Raw genomic sequence first — 10,188 nt, 5'->3', positions numbered from 1 at the left:
GAGAGTAACTTGGAGCTTAGCTTACTACATTTTCCAAGTAGCTTGCCCATCACTGCGAACACAGCGTCAGCTCAAAGTTGGTAGCAAACATGGCAACCGGTCGTCACCAATAATTGAGATCGCCTGAAAGTGACGGTCGTCACTGCGCCCCCTGTCGGCCAGACACGTGCTCTACACTGCAAAAAGTCAGTGTTCAAAAACAAGGGCAAAAAATACAAAAATGAGGGGTATTTTACTTGAACTAAGCAAAATTATCTGCCAATAGAACAAGAAAATTTGCCTTGTCAAGACTTTCCAAAACAAGTCTAATTAGCTAACCTCAATGAACCCCAAAATACCTTCAAATAAGTACATTCTCACTAATAACAAGTGCACTTTTCTTGATAGCAAAAACAAACATGAGACCTTTTTTCTCAATATGTTGAAAAATGTTCTTAAATGAAGTAAATGCTAGTGCCATTATCTTGACATAATGATATGCGCTCGGCATTACATTTTTTGAAACCAGCAAACTTACACTTAAAACTAGTTTATATTTCTTAATGGAAAGGCAAAAAGGCAACGCTCAGGCAAATCATTAATGGAAAGGCAAAAAGGCAACGCTCAGGCAAATCATATGGTCTAAAAATGCATTTTCCCATCGATAACATGACATCATCACGCCAAGTGCGTGCTCTTTAAGTCAATTAGTGAGCGAGGAATATAGTATATATATAAATATTAGAGATGGGATAAATGCTTTAAAATGCTTCACACAAATATACAGTACTATCATCAAACAAATACTTCTGAGTGTTGAAACTATTTCGATGGTGGGAATACACGACTGGCAGCCATTTTAAGTCCTCAAAACATCCACTGAAACAGTGCACAAAAATCGTTTTTCAATAAACATATCAAACTTAACCACTTTCCGCATTAATATTGAGTTACATAAACAAGTTCAACAGTTTACTTACAGACGTATCTTTTCCAAGGCTTCAAGGAGCTAACACAACTTGTCTACTTCTCAATTGTCTCAACCCGGAAGTGCCCAAACTAATGACCGCGTAGTATTTTCAAATATTTTTGAAACCAGCAAACTTACACTTAAAACTAGTTTATATTTCTTAATGGAAAGGCAAAAAGGCAACGCTCAGGCAAATCATTAATGGAAAGGCAAAAAGGCAACGCTCAGGCAAATCATATGGTCTAAAAATGCATTTTCCCATCGATAACATGACATCATCGCGCCAAGTGCGTGCTCTTTCAGTCAATTAGTGAGCGAGGAATATAGTATATATATAAATATTAGAGATGAGATAAATGCTTTAAAATGTAATATCGGAAAATATCGGTATCAGGTTTTTTATTATCGGTATCGCTTTTTTAATTTTATTTATTTATTTTTATTTATTTATTTTTTTAATTAAATCCACATAAAAAACACAAGATACACTTACAATTAGTGCACCAACCCAAAAAACCTCCCTCCCCCCATTCACACTCATTCACACAAAAGGGTTGTTTCTTTCTGTTATTAATATTCTGCTTCCTACATTATATATCAATATATATTCATTCATTTCATTTTTCATTCATTTCATTTTCATGTTTATTTCGAATATGTAGACAAAACAAAAACAACAAATTTTGAAAAAAACCCAACAAAAAAGCCATTCAAGAATGAATAACAAAAACAATAATAATAATAATAATAATAATAATAATAAAAAGCAAAAGAAACAAGAAATGAAAATAAACATTAATGTAAACATATCCGAAAAGGAGTGAGAAGAAGTAAACACTTATGTACTCCCACCCCTCTTATTACTTACTGTATGTTTAATAATAATAATAATAATAGTATATAAAAAAATTATGTCATATAAATACATATACATATATATCAATACAGTCTGCAAGGGATACAGTCCGTAAGCTGCTGCTCCACTAATAGTACTAACCTTTAACACTTCATTTTACTCATTTTCTGTAATTACTAGTTTCTATGTAACTGTTTTTATATTGTTTTACTTTCTTTTTTATTCAACAATTTTTTTTAAATTTATTTATTTATTTATCTTTTATTTTATTAATTTTTTAAGAAAAGGACCTTATCTTCACCATACCTGGTTGTCCAAATTAGGCATAATAATGTGTTAATTCCACGACTGTATATATCGGTATCGGTTGATATCGGTATCGGTAATTAAAGAGTTGGACAATATCGGGATATCGGCAAAAAGCCATTATCGGACATCCCTAATAAATATATATATAATATGTATATATATATATATATATATATATATATATATATATATATATATATATATATATATATATATATATATATATATATATATACCTTTCTCAACCAGCTATTGCAAGGAATTTAGGGATTTCACCATCTACGCTCTGTAATATCATCAAAGGGTTCAGAGAATCTGTAGAAATCACTGCACGTAAGCAGCTAAGCCCGTGACCTTCCATCCCTCAGGCTGTACTGCATCAACAAGCCACATCAGTGTGTAAAGGATATCACCACATGGGCTCGGGAACACTTCAGAAACCCACTGTCAGTAACTACAGTCGGTCGCTACATCTGTAAGTGCAAGTTAAAACTCTCCTATGCAAGGCGAAAACCGTTTGTCAACAACACCCAGAAACGCCGTCGGCTTCGCTGGGCCTGAGCTCATCTAAGATGGACTGATACAAAGTGGAAAAGTGTTCTGACGAGTCCACATTTCAAATTGTTTTTGGAAACTTGTGGACGTCGTGTCCTCCGGACCAAAGAGGAAAAGAACCATCCGGATTGTTCTAGGCGCAAAGTGTAAAAGGCAGCATGTGTGATGGTATGGGGGTGTGTTAGTGCACAAAACATGGTGAAGACGCCATTAATGCTGAAAGGTACATACAGGTTTTGGAGCAACATATGTTGCCATCTAAGCAACGTAACCATGGACGCCCCTGCTTATTTCAGCAAGACAATGCCAAGCCACGTGTTCTTCTCACTAAGCAGATTTTTTGTTAGAGTGTTTTACTTGTTTGAAGTGTTTTGGTCCTAAATGATGTCAGTAAGATATTACAGCTTGTGGCTGATATTTGATGAGCTATATTGAGTAAAACATGCTTGAAACTAGAATATCAGCTGTTGCAAAGCTGTGTCATCAACACTCACAAGTAGAAAACTACTTTTTTAAAGTCATCATTTCTTATATCAAGCATGACAAAAAAAATCATGACTTTGACACAATTGTGTGTCATAGTTGAAACAGATGACAGCCAAATGGACTTTGCTGTTTTATTTTCAATGAAACAATAGAAAATAGGTACTCGTATAGTAGTACAGTTGTTATTAGTGAGAATATACTTATTTTAACTAGAGATGTCCGATAATATCGGCCGATATATGCGTTAAAATGTAATATCGGAAATTATCAGTATCGGTTTTTTTATTATCGGTATCGTTTTTTAAAAATTTTTATTTTATTTTTTTTTAAAAATTAAATCCACATAAAAAACACAAGATACACTTACAATTAGTGCACCAACCCAAAAAACCTCCCTCCCCCCATTCACACTCATTCACACAAAAGGGTTTTTTCTTTCTGTTATCAATATTCTGGTTCCTACATTACATATCAATATATATCAATACAGTCTGCAAGGGATACAGTCCGTAAGCACACATGATTGTGCGTGCTGCTGCTCCACTAATAGTACTAACCTTTAACAGTTCATTTTACTCATTTTCATTAATTACTAGTTTCTATGTAACTGTTTTTATATTGTTGTACTTTCTTTTTTATTCAAGAAAATGTTTTTAATTTATTTATCTTATTTTACTAATTTTTTTTAAAAGTACCTTATCTTCACCATACCTGGTTGTCCAAATTAGGCATAATAATGTGTTAATTCCACGACTGCATATATCGGTTGATATCGGTATCGGTAATTAAAGAGTTGGACAATATCGGATATCGGCAAAAAGCCATTATCGGACATCCCTAATTTTAACATATTTTTGGGTTCATTAGCTAATTTTACTTGTTTTGGAAAGTCTTGACAAGCCAAATGTTCTTGTTCTATTGGCAGATCATCGTGCTCTACACCAGTGGTCCCCAACCACCGGGCCGCGGCCCTGTACCGGTCCGTGGATCCATTGGTACCGGGCCGCACAACAAATTTAAAAAAAAAGTTTTTTTTTATTTTTTATTTTTATTAAATTAACATACAAAACACAAGATGAACTTACAATTAGTGCACCAACCCAAAAAACCTCCCTCCCCCATTTACACTCATTCACGCTCATTCACACAAAAGGGTTGTTTCTTGCTGTTATTAATATTTGTGGTTCCTACATTATATATCAATATAGATCAATACAGTCTGCCGGGATACAGTCCGTAAGCACACATGATTGTATTTTTTTATGACAAAAAAAAACCGGTCCGTGGGACAAAAAGGTTGGGGACCACTTCTCTACACCAGTGGTCCCCAACCACCGGGCCGCGGCCCGATACCGGTCCGCGGACCGATTGGTACCGGGCCGCACAATAATTTAAATTGTTTTTATTTTTATTTTTTTATTTTAAAAAAAAAAATGAAATCAACATAAAAAACACAATATATACATTCTATATCAATATAGATCAATACAGTCTGCAGGGATACAGTCCGTAAGCACACATGATTGTATTTATTTATGTAAAAAAAAAAAAAAATTTTTTTTTTTTTAAAATACACCCCCACCCCCACCACCGGTCCGTGGGACAAATTTTCAAGTGTTGACCGGTCCGCAGCTACAAAAAGGTTGGGGACCACTGCTCTACACCAGTGGTCCCCAACCACCGGGCCGCGGCCCGGTACCGGTCCGCGGACCGATTGGTACCAGGCCGCACAAGAATTTAATTTTTTTTATTTTTTTTTTATTTTTTTTATTTTTTTATTTTTTTAAAATGAAATCAACATAAAAAACACAACATATACATTCTATATCAATATAGATCAATACAGTCTACAGGGATACAGTCCGTAAGCACACATGATTGTATTTATTTATGTAAAAAAAAAAAAAAATTGTTTTGTTTTTTTAAATTTAAATTTTAAAATTGTATTTATTTATGTAAAAAAAAAAAAAAAAATTGTTTTGTTTTTTTAAATTTAAATTTTAAAATTGTATTTATTTATGTAAAAAAAATTTAAAAAATTGTTTTTTTTTTTTTTTTTTTTTTTTTTTAATGAAATCAACATAAAAAACCCAATATATACATTCTATATCAATATAGATCAATACAGTCTGCAGGGATACAGTCCGTAAGCACACATGATTGTATTTATTTATGTAAAAAAATATATATATATATATATTTTTTTTATTTTTCCCACCACCGGTTGGGGACCACTGCTCTACACCATAAATACTGACATGCACCAGCTTTTTTGTGTGTTTTTTTTTTTTTACTGGACCAGGACTGAATAATGATACGTTTTTGTTCATATATTCTTTGGCAGGGTTGTTTTTTCGCGTTTTGTCCTCGGGAGTGAAGCGGCCGTGCTGCAGGAGTGGGAGGAGACGGGGGCGGTGCAGCCAGGCAGGGACTGGAGGCTGCACGCTTCAGCTTGAGCTTCAACGTGCTCCATCAAGAAGGGACGATACCATGTCTGCTGCAGCTCGCATGTGAACACTGCAACTAAAAAAAAGCAAGCAAGTTCCTGATGGAGATGGTGTCAGCTCCTTCCTGGCGTCCGCAGGCAAACAGGTAAGCGGAAAGAAAGTTGGAGCGTGAATGATCCAGACTTTTAAGATTTATTCCTAATATATGTCAGATATTCTGCAAGAAGGCTCAAAGGGATTTTTGCTGTTGTGCTCCAAAGTTTAATGGACTTCAACATGTCTCATTCATTGTAAGCCTTGTGGTGATGTGTTCTAGTTCCAGCATTTTGAGGTCTAAAAACAAGAATTGTCATTTTGGGGGGACTTTGTGTCATTGCAGTAGGGTGTGATTTATGCATACTGTCAACAAGTAGGGCTGAAGCCAGCACTTGTTGTTGTTGTTGTTGTTGTTCCAGTCATGGAATGAAACACTTTGTAGTCCCCATGTGGGGAAATAGTTGAAATCAAAAAGGATGGCCTTCGTTATTTCTTCTTATGAATGCAAATAACACTGAAATTGCATCTCATTACTTAATTTTTTTTTTTTTTTAGATAAGTAAAACAACAACGGTGCTGCATAAAACCTAATACGAGTAGGGATGTCCGATAATGGCTTTTTGCCGATATCCGATAATCCGATATTGTCCAACTCTTTAATTACCCATACCGGTATCAACCGATACCGATATCAACCGATATATGCAGTCGTGGAATTAACACATTATTATGCCTAATTTGGACAACCATGTATGGTGAAGATAAGGTACTTTTTAAAAAATAATAATAAAATAAGATAACTAAATTAAAAACATTTTCTTGAATAAAAAAGAAAGTAAAACAATATTAAAACAGTTACATAGAAACTAGTAATGAATGAAAATGAGTAAAATTAACTGTTAAAGGTTAGTACTATTAGCGGAGCAGCAGCACGCACAATCATGTGTGCTTACGGACTGTATCCCTTGCAGACTGTATTGATATATATTGATATATAATGTAGGAACCACAATATTGATAACAGAAAGAAATGGGGGAGGGAGGTTTTTGGGTTGGTGCACTAATTGTAAGTGTACCTTGTGTTTTTTATGTTGATTTAATAAAAAAATAAAAATAAAATAAAAAAAACGATACAGATAATAAAAAAAACCGATACCGATAATTTCCGATATTACATTTTAACGCATTTATCGGCCGATAATATCGGACATCCCTAAATACGAGTTACCGTAATTTCCGGACTATAAGCGGCTACTTTTCCCCCTCGTTCTGGTCCCTGCGGCTTATACAAGGGTGCGGCTTATTTACGGCCTGTTCTTCTCCGACGCCGACGAAGAGGATTTCGGTGGTTTTAGTACGCAGGAGGAAGACGATGACACAATGATTAAAGACTGACTTTTCATATACCGGCAGGCTGGTAATTTTGACAACGTACAGGCGAGCACTTTGTATTACTTTGCAGCGTTGTATTATTTGTACTCTGCACGAATGCTGTTCGCCATGTCAAAGATGTGAAAGTTTGATTGAATGATTGAAAGATTTATTGTTAATAAATGGGACGCTTTGCGTTCCCAAACAGTCATCTCTGTCCCGACAATCCCCTCCGTGGTAGCAGGAACCCCTATATACTACGCTAATTACACATCAAAACCCTGCGGCTTATAGTCGGGTGCGGCTTATATATGGAGCAATCTGTATTTTCCCCTAAATTTAGCTGGTGCGGCTTATAGTCCGGAAATTACGGTAATTAATAGTTGAGGTGTGAATCTTTGGGCACCTAACGATTCGATCCAATTCCTGGGGGTGACGATTCCATTCAGAATCGATTCTCGATTCAAACTGATTCTCGCAATACGTTAATTTTCCGATTTTCCCGGGAGACTCCCGAATTGGGTTGGGGGGGGGGGGGGTGTATTATTAAAAAAAAAAAAAATTTTTTTTTTTTACATAAATTAATACAATCATGTGTGCTTACGGACTGTATCCCTGCAGACTGTATTGATCTATATTGATATATAATGTATATATTGTGTTTTTTATGTTGATTTCAGTAAAAAAAAAAAAAAAATTTATTATTTTTTTTTAAATTATTGTGCGGCCTGGTACCAATCGGTACCGGCCCGGTGGTTGGGGACCACTGGTGTAGAGCAGTGGTCCCCAACCTTTTTGTAGCTGCGGACCGGTCAACGCTTGAAAAGTTGTCCCACGGACCGGTGGGGAGGGGGCGGGAGGGGAGGGGGGGGGTGTATTATTTAAAAAATTAAAAAATCATTTTTTTATTTTTTTTTTACATAAATAAATACAACCATGTGTGCTTACGGACTGTATCCCTGCAGACTGTATTGATCTATATTGATATATAATGTATATATTGTGTTTTTTATGTTGATTTCATTAAAAAAAAAAAAAAAAAAAAAAAAAAAATTTTTTAAATTCTTGTGCGGCCTGGTACCAATCGGTCCGCGGACCGGTACCTTAAAGGCACTGCCTTTGCGTGCCGGCCCAGTCACATAATATCTACGGCTTTTCCCACACACACAAGTGAATGCAACGCATACTTGGTCAACAGCCATACAGGTCACACTGAGGGTGGCCGTATAAACAACTTGAACACTGTTACAAATATGCGCCCACACTGTGAACCCGCACCAAACAAGAACGACAAAACACATTTCGGGAGAACATCCGCACCGTAACACAACAGAACAAACACCCAGAAGCCCTTGCAGCACTAAACATCTTCCGGGACGCTACAATATATACCCCCCCCCCCCCCCCCGCTACCCTATTATTTTGGAAAACCTTGTTACATTGTTTAATGCAGCACAACAAAATTAGGCATAATAATGTTTTAATTCCACGACTGTATATATCGGTATCGGTTGATATCGGAATCGGTAATTAAGAGTTGGACGATATCGGATATCGGCAAAAAAGCCATTATCGAACATCTCTTATTGCAGACCTGCTCTTTGGTGGTTCTCGGTTGATCATCCTGACCAATATTCTCTCAGCAGCAGGTGATAGCTTGCGGGGTTTTTTTTCCTGATCGTGGCAGTGACAAAACTGTGCCATGCACTTTATACTTACGAACAATTGTCTGCACAGTTGGTCTTGGTACCATGAAGGGCATTGGTTGAAACTAGCAACCGTGTCTGCGTCTCCTGGGATTTGCATAAGGGGGCCGATGTAGATGTGGCCCTGCACCTGCCCCATGGAACACTGATACCATGGTGAATATCAATCAGATGGGAAAACAATGTTTGTTTACAGAGCCCACACAGCAGCTGGACCTCTGCCAGCCACACCTTCTACCACCATCAGCTTTCATCTCACGTGCTTGAAGGATAACCACCTCATGGCTGACAACCGTATCACGCTGTAAGTGGTGATATCGGCCGATACCGACTGCTCAAGCATTCACACAATTGTTATTCTACACCAAAAAAAAATCATCCATTTATTATTATTCCTCTCCCATAAAAATGTCACCTTGGACAATCAAACTACCATTTTCCAAGTCCCAAAAAAATTCCAGGAATTCCCAGTTTTCCAAAAGCTCTATTTTCCACCTTTTACTGGAAAGTTTTCACAGTCCACGTTTTTCAACCAAATCCAACCGTTCCACCTTCAAAACATCCCTCTTAGTTGAGACAGCAACATTTTGCTTAGTTTTTTTCGGCCAATTTTCCAGTTTTCCCGAAATTCCAGGATTTCCAAAATACCATTTCTAAATTCAAACTGTGACTACGTCAACAGTTTTCAACCGATTCCAAAAAATTTCCAATACCAACCCATTCATGTCATCTAGGACAATTGTGCTAAAATAATATTTTCCAAAATTCCCACATTTCCAGGGTATTCCCTTTCAAATAAATGGTAATATTCATAGTTCTACAATGCCCTAAAATTGCAAAAACTTTTTTACCCGATCCGGACCGTTCAACCATCCACACACACTACTCTTCCAAGATCTCTAAGGCAGAACATGTGTTCCCTTTCCCAAAATTCCCGGTTTTCCTGGAATTTCCAGGAATTTCCCCCCATTGACAATGAATGGGCAATATACAATCGACTGAATTGCCCACATTTCTCATCCGATTTGAACTGTTCCACTTTCAACACACTCCACTTCACCGTGGACAATAAAACTACCATTTTACAAGTTCAAAAAAATTCCAGGAATTCCCAGTTTTCCAAAAGCCCTATTTTCCACCTTTTACTGGAAAGTTTTCACAGTCCACGTTTTTCAACCAAATCCAACCGTTCCACCTTCAAAACATTCCTCTTAGTTGAGACAGCAAAATTTTGCATAGTTTTTCTTGTCCAATTTTCCAGTTTTCCCGAAATTCCAGGATTTCCAAAATACCATTTCTAAATTTAAACTGTTACCATGTCAACAGTTTTCAACCGATTCTAAAAAAAATTAAATACCAACCCATTCATGTCATGTAGGACAATTGTGCTAAAATAATATTTTCCAAAATTCCCACATTTCCAGGAAATTCCCTTTCAAATTAATGGTAATATTCATAGTTCTACAATGCCCT

The 10,188-nt window shown here is 36.3% G+C and overlaps 1 protein-coding gene across 3 annotated transcripts in view; it reads left to right on the top strand.

Moving 5' to 3' along the window:
* Positions 1 to 5,633: 5,633 nt before the first annotated feature.
* Positions 5,634 to 10,188, top strand: part of LOC133650051 (metabotropic glutamate receptor 5-like) — a 70,783-nt gene continuing 66,228 nt past the window's right edge. For 2 of the 3 annotated variants that reach the window (XM_062046833.1, XM_062046836.1), the window contains exon 1: positions 5,634 to 5,747. The gene's annotated coding sequence lies outside the window, so the exon portion shown is untranslated. Of the gene's footprint in view, positions 5,748 to 8,540; positions 9,020 to 10,188 lie in introns of those variants that run through there. The other variant, XM_062046834.1, reaches the window with a different exon arrangement.

Source organism: Entelurus aequoreus, linkage group LG05 (assembly GCF_033978785.1).
Source record: "Entelurus aequoreus isolate RoL-2023_Sb linkage group LG05, RoL_Eaeq_v1.1, whole genome shotgun sequence".
NCBI classification, from domain to species: Eukaryota; Metazoa; Chordata; class Actinopteri; order Syngnathiformes; family Syngnathidae; genus Entelurus; species Entelurus aequoreus.
This window is presented reverse-complemented; position numbering and strand designations above follow the sequence as displayed.